We start from the raw sequence: 14,546 nt of genomic DNA, 5'->3' as shown, positions 1-14,546 counted from the left end.
TTGAAATAATATCAACTTTTCTACAGAGACTGAATTTATTCTCAGCTGCTCCACTTCTGTCTCTAGAACAGCGAATGTTGTCATAGCTCAGAGGCGTCGGACGTCTGAGGACCAGGAATTAGATCTGGAGCTTTGGTCTTCTGACCTGTGTGTTTTGTGTTTTTCACAGTTTGACTCTCAGTGCAGTCAGTGAGCCTTTGGCCTCAGCTGTGTGGGATCATGTGCTCAATGAAACTGAAGTGGCTTTTCATTTCAAAGTTCACCAGGAAAGAAAAAAAAAAACGAACAAGAGAGGCACATGAGAGCTGTGTGTGTGTGTGTGTGTGCGCGCGCTCACACTTCAACGCGCATGGATGTGCGTGTCTTCAAAGTCACATGAAAACATGTCATGTGTGTGTGTCAGCACATTTCACAGTAGTTCTGGTTTCAGAGAGAGCTTCAAAAGGCACAAATTATACTGTGTTTCTAGACTAAAAAATAATTAGAATATTTTACTGAGTTGGTAGAAACAGGTTGTCACTAGTTTGCGGCTCCTCAGGTCTAGATGTTAAAGTGTCTTGGAGCAGGACATTGAACCCCACATGTCTCCTTGTCTGTGTTGGCAGTGAAAGAAATAGAGGTTGCCTTCCATTGTGGTAATGTGTTTCCAAAGCCAAAACCAGCTTAAATGGAAGTAGCAGCTGAGTCAAAGAATGATTTAAAAGTGCAAACACAACAAGGAATTAAATTGGCAGCGGTGCTCAAATGACCGTCAGCCAGAGTCAACATTAAACCGAGGCTGCTCAATGATTTTAATGCCTTTGTTTTACATGACAGTAGAATCTCTTTGTGTTTTGACCTGGTCAAGCACAGAAAGGAAGGAAGAAAGTGAACCTGTGACACAAGTCTCTGTCCAACTAAATGATTAATGAAATTGATTGATCAAAACAAATGAACACATAATAAAAATTTTAAATATTTAACTTGTTTTGTCAAACTCTTTCTCAAAATGATCAATATACTGTTTCATTGTTGCTTTTTTATATAAAGCGACACAATATTTTATGGTTTTTAATTCATGTACTATGCTGTATCTTCGAATTATTTAAATATATTTCAAATAATTTGGCAACTTAAATACACCTGAAGAGGTCAAGTCTCCAACGTTACTCGACTGACGTGTTTTTACACTGATGTAGTGGAAGCTGTCCCAGGAATACAACTGCGTCTACTTAAATGTAACTAGCATGATGCTAAATGCTGTGCGGCTAAGTACCGGAGTTGTTGCATTCATGTCAGACCTGTAGTTGTAATCGAAGGGCATGGTATTTGTTTAGGCAGTGCATGCAAGCGTGACAAGATAACGTAGGGTGCAGGGTAGGGTAGACTACATTTTTATTCTTACTTTTTTAGTTTTAATGCTGCTGCATGTAGTCGGACACTTGTGGGATTGTAGGTTAAGATTTTAAGTCGTACTTGTTGCAGATCCTCTGAACATTGAGACAGAAACGCCTGACCTTGCATTCCTCGCTATGAATACGGCCCTGTCATACACTCGGCTGCTTCCTGATTGGACTGATACACACTCCTCCCACCCCTTCTCATGAATGGCAGCTTGTGTTTTCCTTGTTCACTCTCCGCTCTCTGTCAGCATGAACAGTTATTTTTCACAAAACCCAGGAATGTTGGGTGTCACATTGTCCAACTGGTTTTCTGCCCAACAAACAGCAGACTGTGAGGATTTTTTTCCACTCTGCTCTCAGTCACAAGATGCTCCACCAACAGTCATCTGAGGCTGAGTAATGTGCCGCTTCACTGTTGAGGACTGGAAGAGGCTGAGGGCTGTTGGGGCTATACTTCACTTCACAATAGGAAAGAAAATGTGCCAACAAAAGTTGTGCACAGCTGAGCTGATTAGAACTTCAGACAGACGATCCTTGTCTAGTGTGAACTCACCAACCTGTCTCTACCTGTTTTGTTGTATTTTTCAAATCATTACGGTAATGCAGTGGAGAAAGGCTACTTCATCAGCGGCTTTTCTCCAGGTCTTCCAAACAGTTGCAGAGGCGTGTTTTCTGTCTGAATGTCCTGGCTTGACTCCTGGACAGCAAGGATGTAAAACCAGGGGCTATTTCAGTCTGCAGTGGGATGCTGTTTCAGAATCAATCAGTCAGACAGAAGGATTCTCCGTCTCCCAGGTCTCTCCTGAGACAAACCTGGATGCACTTCACCATGCAGATGAATAATGGTCGTAGTTATGACCTACGTGTTCTGACCTGATTTCTTCAGCTGATGGACAAATTTTGTTTTGATGCCCTGATATGTATTACTTTGACTGGAAACATTTTGCAGAATATGTAAAATAACTGCTGTATGTGTCCAACAAACAGCAACAAGACAGTTACCTTTCCTCTGCAGCTGTTAACATAACAGTTATCTCCAGTCCAGAAGAAAACAACTTGTCTGTCACATGAATATCATTAGTAAACAATTTTCGGAGAGATCCCTGTGGTGAGGCTGAAAGCATTCAGGAGGACTGTAGGGCTGAAATGTTGCTGTACGAAAATGATTTACCAATCAGCACCATGAAGAGTACACAGGAAGAAAAAACCTCATTGTTTTTATTGACCAATCTATTGATTTTATTTCCCAGCCCACAGCAAGTCTATAAGGCCACAGCGAGACCAGAAAGCTCTCACTGAAGCGAAAGGCCTTGATGCGTCATTGTAGTTGATACAACTTACAGATAGTGGGGGATTTAAGAGATTTAAACAGCTGCCTGTGGAGATTACACTTCATCTTCCAACATACAGTCATATTGAAGATGGGGGTCTTGGATGTTTTTAGCACCGCTCATTTTGCTCAATTTATTCAACTCTGAGGACTTGACGCCTCAGATACACACGACTTCTCATTTTCAGACAAGAAGAACAATAAACTGTGTTTCTCTTCATATATACACTGTTGCCCATAAAGTTGGAATAATTTTGTTTTCAGACACGTTTGTCTTTTTATTCCTATTTATATTCGATTTCTCTCAAAAAATTATAAGCAGTTATTTTAATTTTCCCATTTCTGGTGACTCAACCCGTCTCCCCTGTAATATGATGGTTTTAGTTAGGAATGTCCCAATCAAGTTTTATTGGCCCCCCGATCCGATATCGATGTTTTAATATCGGATCCGAGTCCCGTTCCGATTTTAAATAATCACAGTTTCTTCCCCTGGCAGCTTTGACACTAGATAACCACATTTAGAACAGTAGAGGAAGAAGACATTTTGACGCTACAGGGATGTGGTTTTGGTTCATGGCAGGCGTAAAATTAATAACTACAAAAGATCGGGCTTGACTGAAGCCCAATACCGATCGAGACATACCTGGTTTTAGTTGTTGTCTGTTTTGTAGTCCACTCTGCAACATGGCTCTTAGACTTTGGTTTCAAAAACCACAGGGACACACTTCAAAGTCAAAGACTGAGAATAAGTGACAGACTGCAGTGAAAACATTGCGGGCCGGTTGCACCAGCTGGACATACATGTAAGCACCTCATAAGAATAAGACTTCACAATCAGCTTGAAGGAGTAATGAGAGACTGCACCAGTCCTCTGGATATATACATCTATATGGAGACAACTCGTTAAGAGGTTTCGTTTCAGCCAAGGTTCAGGTTGTGTGTGATGCAGCCTGAAACTGATGTGGCAACGTGGTGGTCTTCCCATGACGCACACATCTTGTTTCGCAATCTGAGTCATTTAAATTTAGTTTTTCCGGCTTGGCAGGCAGTTAAGATGAGGTAAGTATCCATAGCAACGTGACAGCCGTGGCAACTGTCACTGATAGAATGTGCTTTGTGCCTACTTGTAGTTTTAGATGGTGCATCCGGCTGGACATAGTTAAGCTTGATGTACGTCGATGGGCTGAACTGTTTTATGTCCAGCTGATGCGGCCGACTGTGTAATAGAAATAGCAGCAGGTTGCTGATGTTAACATTTGTGTCAATAAAGTTTAATGAAGAAGAGACATCATTGTGTCTGTTGTAACGTTGTTCTATGCTGGCTGTGAGCTGCAGTCAGTGGCGACGATGACTGAGAGCAGTGCAGATTCTCAGATTCAAAGACTGCTCTGTTTCTTGTGAGAATACACAATCTGCTGTGTAATAAAATATAAATTACATGAAAGGGACTGAAATCAAGAGCCTTGTTGTGGAACATAAAACAAAGGAGGAAGGAAAGAAACTGATTGCTGCCCTGAAACATTTCCCTCATGATAGGCATCAGAAACACAGCGGCTTGTAGCTTCTGTTTATTCAGAACAGGAAGCGGCCGACTTCTCCCAGTGATCCCAGTGCAGTGGGTTTGGGGACGTCTATATGTATTAAGGCACTGTATTCAGACTGACACTAGGTTGCTCTTTAAAGAATCAGACCATTGAGATAAGCTGCTTCCTACTGCTGTTTGTCAGTGAGTCTATGCTTTCACCCAAACACGAATATGGTTTGAGACTGACAATTTAAAAGGAAAGAGAGATTAAATGGACTCTCGCCCTTTCTACCTACACGGATAGTTTACAGTGCTGGGAGTGAACTGGAAACAGGGCTAACATAACCAATCTGATAAGCAAATAAAGTCACCTGATACCCCTGGTGATGTAGTGTAGCAAATTGTGTCATACTTTACAAACAGGGATCACCTCACATGTTGCAGGCATTCTGAACTGCTGCATTATGACATTAACACTTTGTCCTACACTTCTCAAACCCACAACTCTGATAATGGCCCGATACTGACACTGAACATGTCGCATACTAATCTTGATGACACCAGGGTAGGGCAGGACCTGAGGTTTGACTTGTAGGATGTCTCTTTGTGTTGTCTCTTCTCAGAATGTTGTCAGCCTGTCATATGTTTAGCTTCTTCTTCATTTACCTCTTGAGGAAAAATGCTGCGTCTCACTTGACGCGCCCCACTTATCACCAAGCTGCAGACAACTGAGTTATCTAATGTGTGAGAGACACTCTCCACGTCTCGTTGGCATGCCTTAACTTTCTGTTGCACACACACATACACACTGCTGGATATCAACTTTGTGATGTTCGTTAAAAAAGAAAATTTAAAGTACGTTCCGCATTTTCTCATGCTCTTGTGAAACCTTGTTAGTCATGGCTCATGTTTATCCCAGAATGCTCATCATGCCCTGAAGTCATCTGGCTCTTCTCATTTTGTTTGATGGAACCTATTGAAGCATATTCAAGTTGAACTATTTAATTCAACGATTCCATAAGAGCTGTCATGGAGGTCATCCCAGAATTGGTCAAACACAATCGTACCGTTGTCTCTCAGTGATGCAGCAGAGGCTCCATGAATGAACAAAAGACGCCTGCATTTCACTGCAAGGTTGACAAGCATGCTGAGGGACAAAGCAGGCGAGACAGGAAGATGTCCTGGCCGGGGATGTGAGTAGGGGTGGGAATCTGGCAGCCTCACAGTATGGCACTGTGAATGAGGCGGGGTCAATTCATGACCTCAGTCACAATGTAGTTTAGCACTATCTACAGACTGGACGTTTTGTAATTCTGACATTCTGAGAACGCATCCTTTAATTCAGCCATCACATGAACTTCAGTCAGTATTAAATATTCATAGAGCGGAAGTGTAACGGGACGGTACCTTTCTCTGATGGTGCTTGGCTAATATGCCTGACTGGTTTTTCTAGCAGATGGCAGAAGTTACAGTTTAGTGCTCATTTGGTTATTTCATTTCCTCTTTTAGCACATTTAAGCACACTAAATAGGAAAAAAGGAACAAAAGAAAATTGATAGTCAGGAAGATTGTAAACCTGTGTTAAATCAAGCAACGTTTTATTATTATTATTATTATTATTATTGAAGCCTCAAACTGTTTTAGGCTTTGGGTTTACAGCTGTTAGTATGCAGCCGAGTGTAGGTCAGCTGGTTCTGACCCCAGCTGCAGGTACTGTCATCTGAGCTGGGCCGCCCACTCAGCTCTTTGGAGCTGGTTAGCTGTCACAACTAATTGGGAGGCGTTCAGAGCACAGATGCTGACGTACTTCAAAGGAGTTCCCTTTCAAAGAGCACACAGGTCAAAGTGGGAATAGGAGGAGGGACATGAATAAATTCATGATTTCATAATAAATACTTTGACTCTGAGGCTTGCAGAGTGGTGAACCTGGAGTGGTTTCTTTTTTGTTAAATGTTAAACATGTAATAATTTCTATTGACTTTACAGCATATTTGTCAAAATGTCAAATCTGCGTCACATGCAATATGACGTGGGATTTCCTGATCAAGATTTTTTGCCCCCCGATCCGATCTTTTAATATTCAGTATCGACCAATCCAATCTTAAATGAACAAAAATGTCCTCTCCTTCACATTCATAAAGTCTTTTCTTATCTTACTTGTAGTGTTCTCAAAGCTAATGTAGGGAGGAAATGGTAGCCCTTGGCTCCAGAAGCTCAAACAGATGGTAAATGTTCTGCTCATCTAACACCATAAACTCCGTAACCCTCTCTCTAATATTTTTTGCCTTGATCCTGTCTCCAAGAACCTTTTTTAAACGTAGCGTTTTTTTGTTGCTCCAGTGCAGCATTTACCTGAATTTACTTGGTGTATTCCGTACCCATAAAAAATTGAGCTCGGCTGAAGCCAGGTACCGATTTAATCCAGTCATTTAAAAAATGCCTGGATCGGTCCAGATACCGACTGGGACATCCCTAAACACAACCAAAACTGTTCCTGAACATTGTAAATATGATTGCTGAGCAGCTCATTCCTAAAGGCTTTCTCATGGTTTTGGAACGGTTTCAACCAGTAGTGGCTTTAGAGAAGCCTGACAGTGATGTTGGGCTAGCAGATCTGGTTCATCGTTGGTGTCCCAGTTCATCCCAGAGCTGCTGGACTGGTCTAAATGCAAGTTAGTCAGGTTCTTCCACATCAAACCGAGAAAACTATTCCTTTAAAGACGTTGTGCACGGGGCGTTGTCATGTTCAAACAGGAAGGGGCTGAACAAAGTGTGAACACAAAGCTGGAAGAACACAATGGTGTCCAGTATATCATCTAATGCTACAGTATGTCAAGCAGAATTTGATTTAACACTCCTTCTGCTTTGTGGTGTTCATCTGTGTGAACAAGGAAATGGAACTGTGGTCCAGCTATGACAGGAGTTTGCCTCATTTGACTGGATCGGTCAACGACGGGTTCTAAGGAGGTGTAGAGAGCTGTCAAAACAATTGGCCTCCACTCAATGTTTTTGCCAAAATACACCCACTTCTGTAATGTCACTCTGTTGCATACTGTACATGAGCAGGATGGTGCGAGCTACTCGTCCCAAATCATATTTGATAGGAAACAGTTATGTATTTGTCCCTGAGTCATTAAACTTTTGATACACAAACATAAAAATAATTAATTTTCCAAGTATTTCACACACAAGGACACACCATTCTCAGGTATTAAGAGGCCCGAGCCATGACAAACAGATCAGAGGTACACTCAAGAGACTAAGAGTGTTTTGATTAATCCCAACAGACTTTTTTTTCCAAGCGCACATTTTGTTACAGTAGGGAAAGCACAGGTGTAAATAACACAGCTAATCATGGCTCAATAAAACAGAGCCATTGTTGATGTTTGTAACAACTGTACCTACATTGTAGTTTGGTTTTCAACATTTAATAATTATAGTCTCCATGTGGCACCACTTTGAGTTTTGTTTCAATATCCAGCACATTGACTATAGGAAAATGGATGACACGTCTCCACTTCCTTCCACTGGCCACACCGACGCTAGTATCCAGGTGATATGGGTGGTGCCAGAGTCTGAGCAATACTGTCCAAGTGGAGTGGATTTGTAGTATTGATGATGTGCCCACTCTTCCTCTATACTGCATTATTGCATTTAATTAATACTAGGGATGCACCGAATATTCGGCCGCCGAAAATGGCCCAAATGTGCAAAAGACTTTTATCACCGAAACAACACGGCCGAAACAGGACGTTGTAATGACGCAAGCAAAAACTGCTTCAGTATATTAAGTTTTATATAAATATTATATAAAGACCCACTGATGGCGATTTGCAAAACATGTAATGCTGAAATCTCGAGAGGGGTCCATCTGCAAAGAATTTCACCATGTCGGGTTTAATTTATCACCTGAAATCCAAACATCCAAGGAAGTTTCCCAGTGCAAAGGGCAGGGGTGCCCAACACGTCAATCGTGATCGACCAGTAGATTGCGAAGGCAGTGTGGGTAGATCGCGTGCCATTGGAGACAAAAAAAAATGTTTTAGATGTTAGTCTAATGATTTATCTGCTGCACCTCCAAAACAAACAGAAAGACAAACGTTCATCTATTTATTTATTTTTTTTTCACACATCCACAGTCTGAACTTCAATTAAGACGGCCATCTTTCTTAAAGGGACATCGCCATTTTTCTAAAGGTGCAGTGCGCTAATTTCTCTTAATAAAAATAAAAACAAATATGCTCAGTCGATTCTGATTTCCAGCTGCAAAAGCTTCTGCTCCATTATTATTTAACATGAGTGGGGTCAAGTCAAACATTTTATTTTTAATTTTATTTTATTTTATATTGTGCATTGTCGGAATGTGCTCAATATTGCCATAATTCTGTAATCAATTTATTCTTTGAAACATTAATATTAATTTATGCAATTGCAATGCCTTGATTTTAGTGAGGTTAGTACACAGTCATGGTCATAAATACAATGGTACTAATAATTGTCATAATAATTTCTTTCGGTGTTTCGGCCCTGGTTTCTTCATTTTCGGTTTCGGCCAAGAATTTTCATTTCGGTGCGTCCCTAATTAATACTGCGTTCTGCTCTACCTCTGCCAGTTACAAAACAATACTGGATTGTACGCTACTCTTATTTTATTACTTTTTTTGAGTGGTTGTCACATCAGGTTTTTGTAGCATCAAATATAAGTAAAACATAACTTCTCACAATAAATTAACACTTGAACACATATCAGCAGTATATTAACTACCTAAAAATAATGAAAAAAATTAGTTGACATGTACTTTGGTGTTGTAGTTTGGCCCAAGTCCCATCCACTAACATGGCGGAGGTGTGACTTATTATCTTTACTGCCGACAGCCACCGGGGTGACCTCAAAATGCTTTGGCTTCACTTTTGAGGAGCTGCCATTTTTTTGCAGTCTGTGGTCCAGCATCAGTGCAGATGCAGTACTTAAGCCTGACAGCACATGATTCAAATGTATTTTGCTATCTGTAAAGTCAAAATGAAAAAAAAAAAAAGGTTCATAGGGAAACTGTGAAAAAGGCGCTGGCTAACTGTTCAACAGTGACACTACATGTTGGTCTGCCTTTAAGGTTTCAGTTGGTTTCAGTTCAGTTGTGGACAACGCTCCAGTACATCCGCAGTAAAATACAACTGTCTTGTTTGGAGGTCAAACACACAAACACTCAGGTGGAGATTTAATACTCATAGCACACTCATCATTTAACCCGCTTTAACAGAAAAAAAAAAACACCCTCATCTCTTCAAAAGGGATAGATAGGTCACAGTGATTGGATCGAAGGTTCCCAGGAATTCTAAAGTTGTGATGTTTGTCGTTGCAAACTTGGAAGCGTTTACAGTAAACAGTGTCTTCTGTTTGTTGAGGTTAGATCAGAAAATAACCTGAGAACTGCTGACTCTGCCGCTTATCATTTCTTTAATAAAATTTTAGCCACATTTTCACACTTTTGAACACTCAGTGTGTTGTTCATTTCTCCAGCCACTGAGCAGTGACTTATCCCTCCCATATGCATCATTTTGAATTGTTATTTCACTGACACTGATTAACAGTAACATATACTGTACAGCTGAAGACACTTGATTTATTTTTCTGTCTTTCCATGCACAAAGTGCTGATAGGTTTAGTTGACCATGACAGAAGAAAAATGTTTGGTTCATTCAACAATTGTTTTATTTTTTAAAACAAAACTAATAATATACAATTGTGTTCTACTAAAAAGCTTATCACAAGGTCCTTTTACTTGTTGTTTCTACAGGTTTCACTTCCATCTGGTGGCCTTCATTCTTGTGTGAAGTTGGCCAAGTTCTAGTGTGGACTATTGGTCATGCCTTGATTTGTATGTAACAACGGCAACAAATTGCCCATAAGTTCTGGTCTAAATCATCTTCATGATCTGGTTGGCTAAGCTTGCCTGTCCTTCTGATATGAGTTATTTCTGAAAAATAAGAATAATGAAATCTGACCATCTTGTTAGAAAGTGGATCATAAACAGCTATGGTGGCCCACGAGGACCATACTGTTTCATAAAAAGCGCAAACATTAAAGGGACAGTGCTTGAAGTGTTTCAGCCATGGAGTGTGTTTTTAGATTTCCGTCTTGCTCTCCCTTCATCTGCTGCAACAATGGAGGCCATTATGAGTCTGCTGCTCATACAGTCACACCTGGGGACCAACCATCACCACCAGTGTCTGATGCCCTCGCTATCATGTATACACATGCTGGCGCAGATCTGCTTCAGTGTATTTGGGCTATGATCAGTGTGGTGATCAAGTCTCTGCAGTGATGAACAGAGAGAGCTTCTGAGCCTCAGGCTGTAAACAGGATTATTGAATCTCTGGATGCTCTCCAGATGTTGCTGCTTTGTTTGGTTGGGATCCATCTTCTCCCTCGTGCCTATCTCTGGTCTAAAAAGGACATGAAGGACAAGAAGGACATAGCAGCTGTGTAGTTAGTTTCTTGTGTATATTATCACATCAAATTTTAACATCTTAACACTCCTGCAACATCAAATGTTTTTATCATTGATTGATTGTTTTCTCCAGTGATGAATCGTTTGTTTTATTAAAAAAAAAAGCTAAAAAAATATGTAAAATTCATCTCACGATTTCTCCAAATCTAAGAAGACATCCTCTGCTTAGAGTCTAGGATCAATTGGTGATTAAAATAATCACTAATCAACTTCCTTATATCAACTAATTGATTCATTTGCAAGTTGTCCTACTAATGCAGTTAGCGAAATGGCTGTTTCAGGCGGCTGATTTCTGTCTTCACTTTCAATCAGGCTTTAAGACAAAAGTTTTTGCCACTGTTCTCCTGTGACTCCTCATTTCCATGAATCCATGAAAGGTGGAGAGTAAAGTGTTGAAATAAACCTGAAGTATTCTACAAAGGCCGGTCAAATTACTGTCAAACACTAACAGAAGAGGAAAATGTTTGAAAGGCAATGAATTTTTAGCCTCAGATTTTGACTCAGCTACTGGAAAACCTCTCTGTCCCCATAGAAGCTTTCAAGAAGTCATAAAAACATTGAGGACTGGATATAATCGTGGTATTCGCTAACATGTGTGTTTGGTGTGTTCAGCCCAGGTTGTCATAAAGTTTAGATAAGGAAAATCACCATTTGGACTTCACTCAACGTTGTCATATAAAAATCTAGTGTACTTTTATTATCAGAAGATATCAGTATATCCAAAGAGTATACAGTAGTCCCTCGCTATAACGCGGTTCACCTTTCACGGCCTCACAGTTTCGTGGATTTTTTTAGTGCAATTTTGCATGCTTTTTTTTTTTTTTTTTTTTTTTTTTTTTTACAGCGCATTGTTTTCTGCGTCCTGATTGGCTAAGGGACTGTAGACCATTGTCAATCAGTCTCCTCGTACGGTGTCTCTTGTACAGTACAGAATGCGTTCAGCTTGCCAAATTTACATATACAGTGTCTTTGATCGCTGGCAGTGTGACTGAAGTGCGGTATGTTTGCAAGTTATTGAGAAAAGTGTATAAAGTGTGTAGTGAGGGGTTTTGCAACCTTAAAACATTTATAATCATTGTAAAAAATAAAGCTGACTACTTCGCGGATTTCGCCTATCGCGGGTTATTTTTAGAACGTAACTCCCGCGATAAACGAGGGACCACTGTACTTAAATTTTTGAGGCAATTTTGAAGAAATAAAAACTATCTGCCACACATTAGAAACTACAGGATGGTTTGCTGTAGATTGACGTTCTACTGCAGAGAAAGATGACTAAAGATGCAGAATGGTCTACATATAATCTCCATTTACACTGAAGACGAGATGGACTTTTAACACTACACACACACACACACACACACACACACACACACACACAGAGACTACAATAGGCGATGGGGCCTCAGTCAGGTTGTCTACACTGTCCAGTCATCCAGCCAGTCGCTCAGGAATCCCAGGAATGAGCTTTCTGCATTAAACCATGAGGTCTGTGTGATTACATAGCTCTGATGTTCAGTGCAGAATGAAGCATTTTCTGAGCTGTTTCACACCGTCACTTGCTCACTGCTCACTGCTCACTGAACAGATTAAATTCTGAACAGATTTACCAGATTGCACCATCTCCATCCATGGAAATATAACCACCTGGAAAGGACTGTTAGTGGTGTGGATCTGTTAATAAAGCAGAAAATTTGTCGAAGTCAGTGCTGGTATTGTTTTGCAAATCTTAAAATGTAGCCTGTCCTCATAATTAAGTGTTTCGTAAATAATAATGTTGATAAATGACATTTAAATAAAAGCTCTGTGGGTTGGAGCAAGCAGCATAAGTTGGTACTTAGTACTAGATGTATGTATACTACTCCATATATATATAATGTATAAAACTGCCAACCTCTTTACTGCACCTTATTCATACAGCTGAGTTGCTAGTGTCCATCTTGATCCTAAGTTGAGGCGATATCTGAAAGCGATGCAGCAGTCTAAGCTGCAGCTCCTTGGCGCTATTACTTATAGACACGTGTCCTTATCTGCTATGTTGGTTGGGCTTGGGCATTTGTAAATGTGAGAAGTTAAAATATATATATAAAAAAAAAAAAAAAAAAACAAATAGACAAACAAAGTCCATACCTGTATTGCTTCTTGTACTGGTGAGTCATTTACCGAGTAGTGAGTTAGTTCGTTTGTGTTTTCTGCAGAATATACATTTTTTGACGACTTGTTGAGCATTAAAACCTTTTTAAAACTTGATGTTTAAGGGTAAAGGTTAATGTAAGGTTGTTGTCAGGATAAGAATTAGGGTTCAGTACTTGGTGGAGATGGCTAGGGTAAGTGGCTGGTGAATGCATTATCTCAATGAAAGGTCCTTTCAAACATAGAAACATTAGTTGGAGTTTGTGTTTGTGGGGTCATGTCTCTGTGCAGAACGGTTAACATCGTTAACACACACACAGCTATTCGTGTGTGTACACAGTCATGTTGTGGATAATTTCCTCCCTTTAGACCGGGGGTGTCAAACACAGGGCCCACCAGAGGGTCCAGTCTGGCACACGGCATAAATTTGCAAAGTACGAATATTATATAGAAGATTTTAAGTGCAATTTTTTAATTTAAGTGACTGACATTTCTAATTTGTCCACTGTTGTACTAAGTAGCAGAAGACAGAACACAACAGTCAGAACTAAACAGCAGACAGCAATGTGCCATTAATGCACTTATTTTTCTTATAATATAAAATGTTTTGTAAAAGGATAGATCATTAACTGTAACAATATTCATAATCTGCTTGTTCTTCTTTGCACTAAAACAAAGTGAAAAAATTGGAGTCATTATTTATAGGCTATTATGCCATTATGTTACTGCTCTGACTTGCTTGAGATCAAACTGGGCTGTATGTGGCCCCAAGAGGAGTTTGAGACCCCTGCTTTAGAGGTCAGAAAAAAGCAAGTCTCCATATCACAGACTGATATATTTTAGGGGGAAGCCCTCAAATGCAAATGTAGGGTGGGGTTTATAAAAACATAAGTGTGTGTGCCAGTCACACAGTGAGTCCACACCTCTGCTCGGTCTCTCTGCAGTGTGGGGATTTCCTTTTTCCCCTCTGGTCACATGACTGCAGATATGGGTGTGGTCTCCTGCATTCCTGGCCTCTCTCTTTCGCTCTCCTTACTCTGGTATGCTGCGACACTCACTCACTCACTCACTCACACACACACACACACATACACTGTTGTCTAGACCTAACACACACCGGCTCAGTGACGACTGTTTGACGTGCCCTGCATGTTGAAATGTCTCCACGGAATCAGTGTGGACATGATTCAGTGGGACAGAGTCTGTGTGTGTGATTGGGTGTTTTGTCCGACAAGAAAAAGAAGTTGCCCTTCGTGCGGAGGGTGTGGCCAGCAGTGAGTTTGCATGGTGGGGCTGTTTGTGGAGGAGGGCAGTGCAGGCTGCTCCTTTAGTATGCAGAGCAGGTGTGTCTGCAGAGGAGAGCCGAGACAGAGGGAGAGGAGGGAGGATAATGGAGTTGAATGGAGCGATAGTCTGGTGGAAGAAAAGAGGAAGAGCAGACTGCCTTCATGACCTGTTACTGAGTGTTTATGAATGTGTGGGGTGGGCGATCATTATTCATCGTGTATTCAAGTCAGACAGTTTGAACTCTGACAGCGTAAAGCCAGTTTGAGGGAAACAGTGCGACTGACCTGCAACTCAGGGAATCTAGTTAATGACCTATATTTACAACTGGATATGTTATACGAGCAGCAGAGAACGATGGTGATTGGCTGTAGTTAGTGAAAGCA

The 14,546-nt window shown here is 40.7% G+C and overlaps 1 protein-coding gene across 5 annotated transcripts in view; it reads left to right on the top strand.

Moving 5' to 3' along the window:
• Window positions 1-14,546, top strand: part of LOC311487018 (plasma membrane calcium-transporting ATPase 1-like) — a 99,242-nt gene that overhangs the window by 17,371 nt on the left and 67,325 nt on the right. The window contains exon 2 of one of the 5 annotated variants that reach the window (XM_084543102.1): window positions 8,377-8,434. The exons of 3 other annotated variants lie outside the window; for them this stretch is intronic. The gene's annotated coding sequence lies outside the window, so the exon portion shown is untranslated. Of the gene's footprint in view, window positions 1-3,674; window positions 5,431-8,376; window positions 8,435-14,546 lie in introns of those variants that run through there. One more of the 5 variants, XM_084543103.1, reaches the window with a different exon arrangement.

Source organism: Chelon labrosus (genome assembly GCF_963514085.1).
Source record: "Chelon labrosus genome assembly, chromosome: 4".
Lineage (NCBI taxonomy): Eukaryota > Metazoa > Chordata > Actinopteri > Mugiliformes > Mugilidae > Chelon > Chelon labrosus.
Note: the sequence above shows the minus strand (reverse complement) of the source record. Positions and strands in the feature narration are given on the sequence as shown.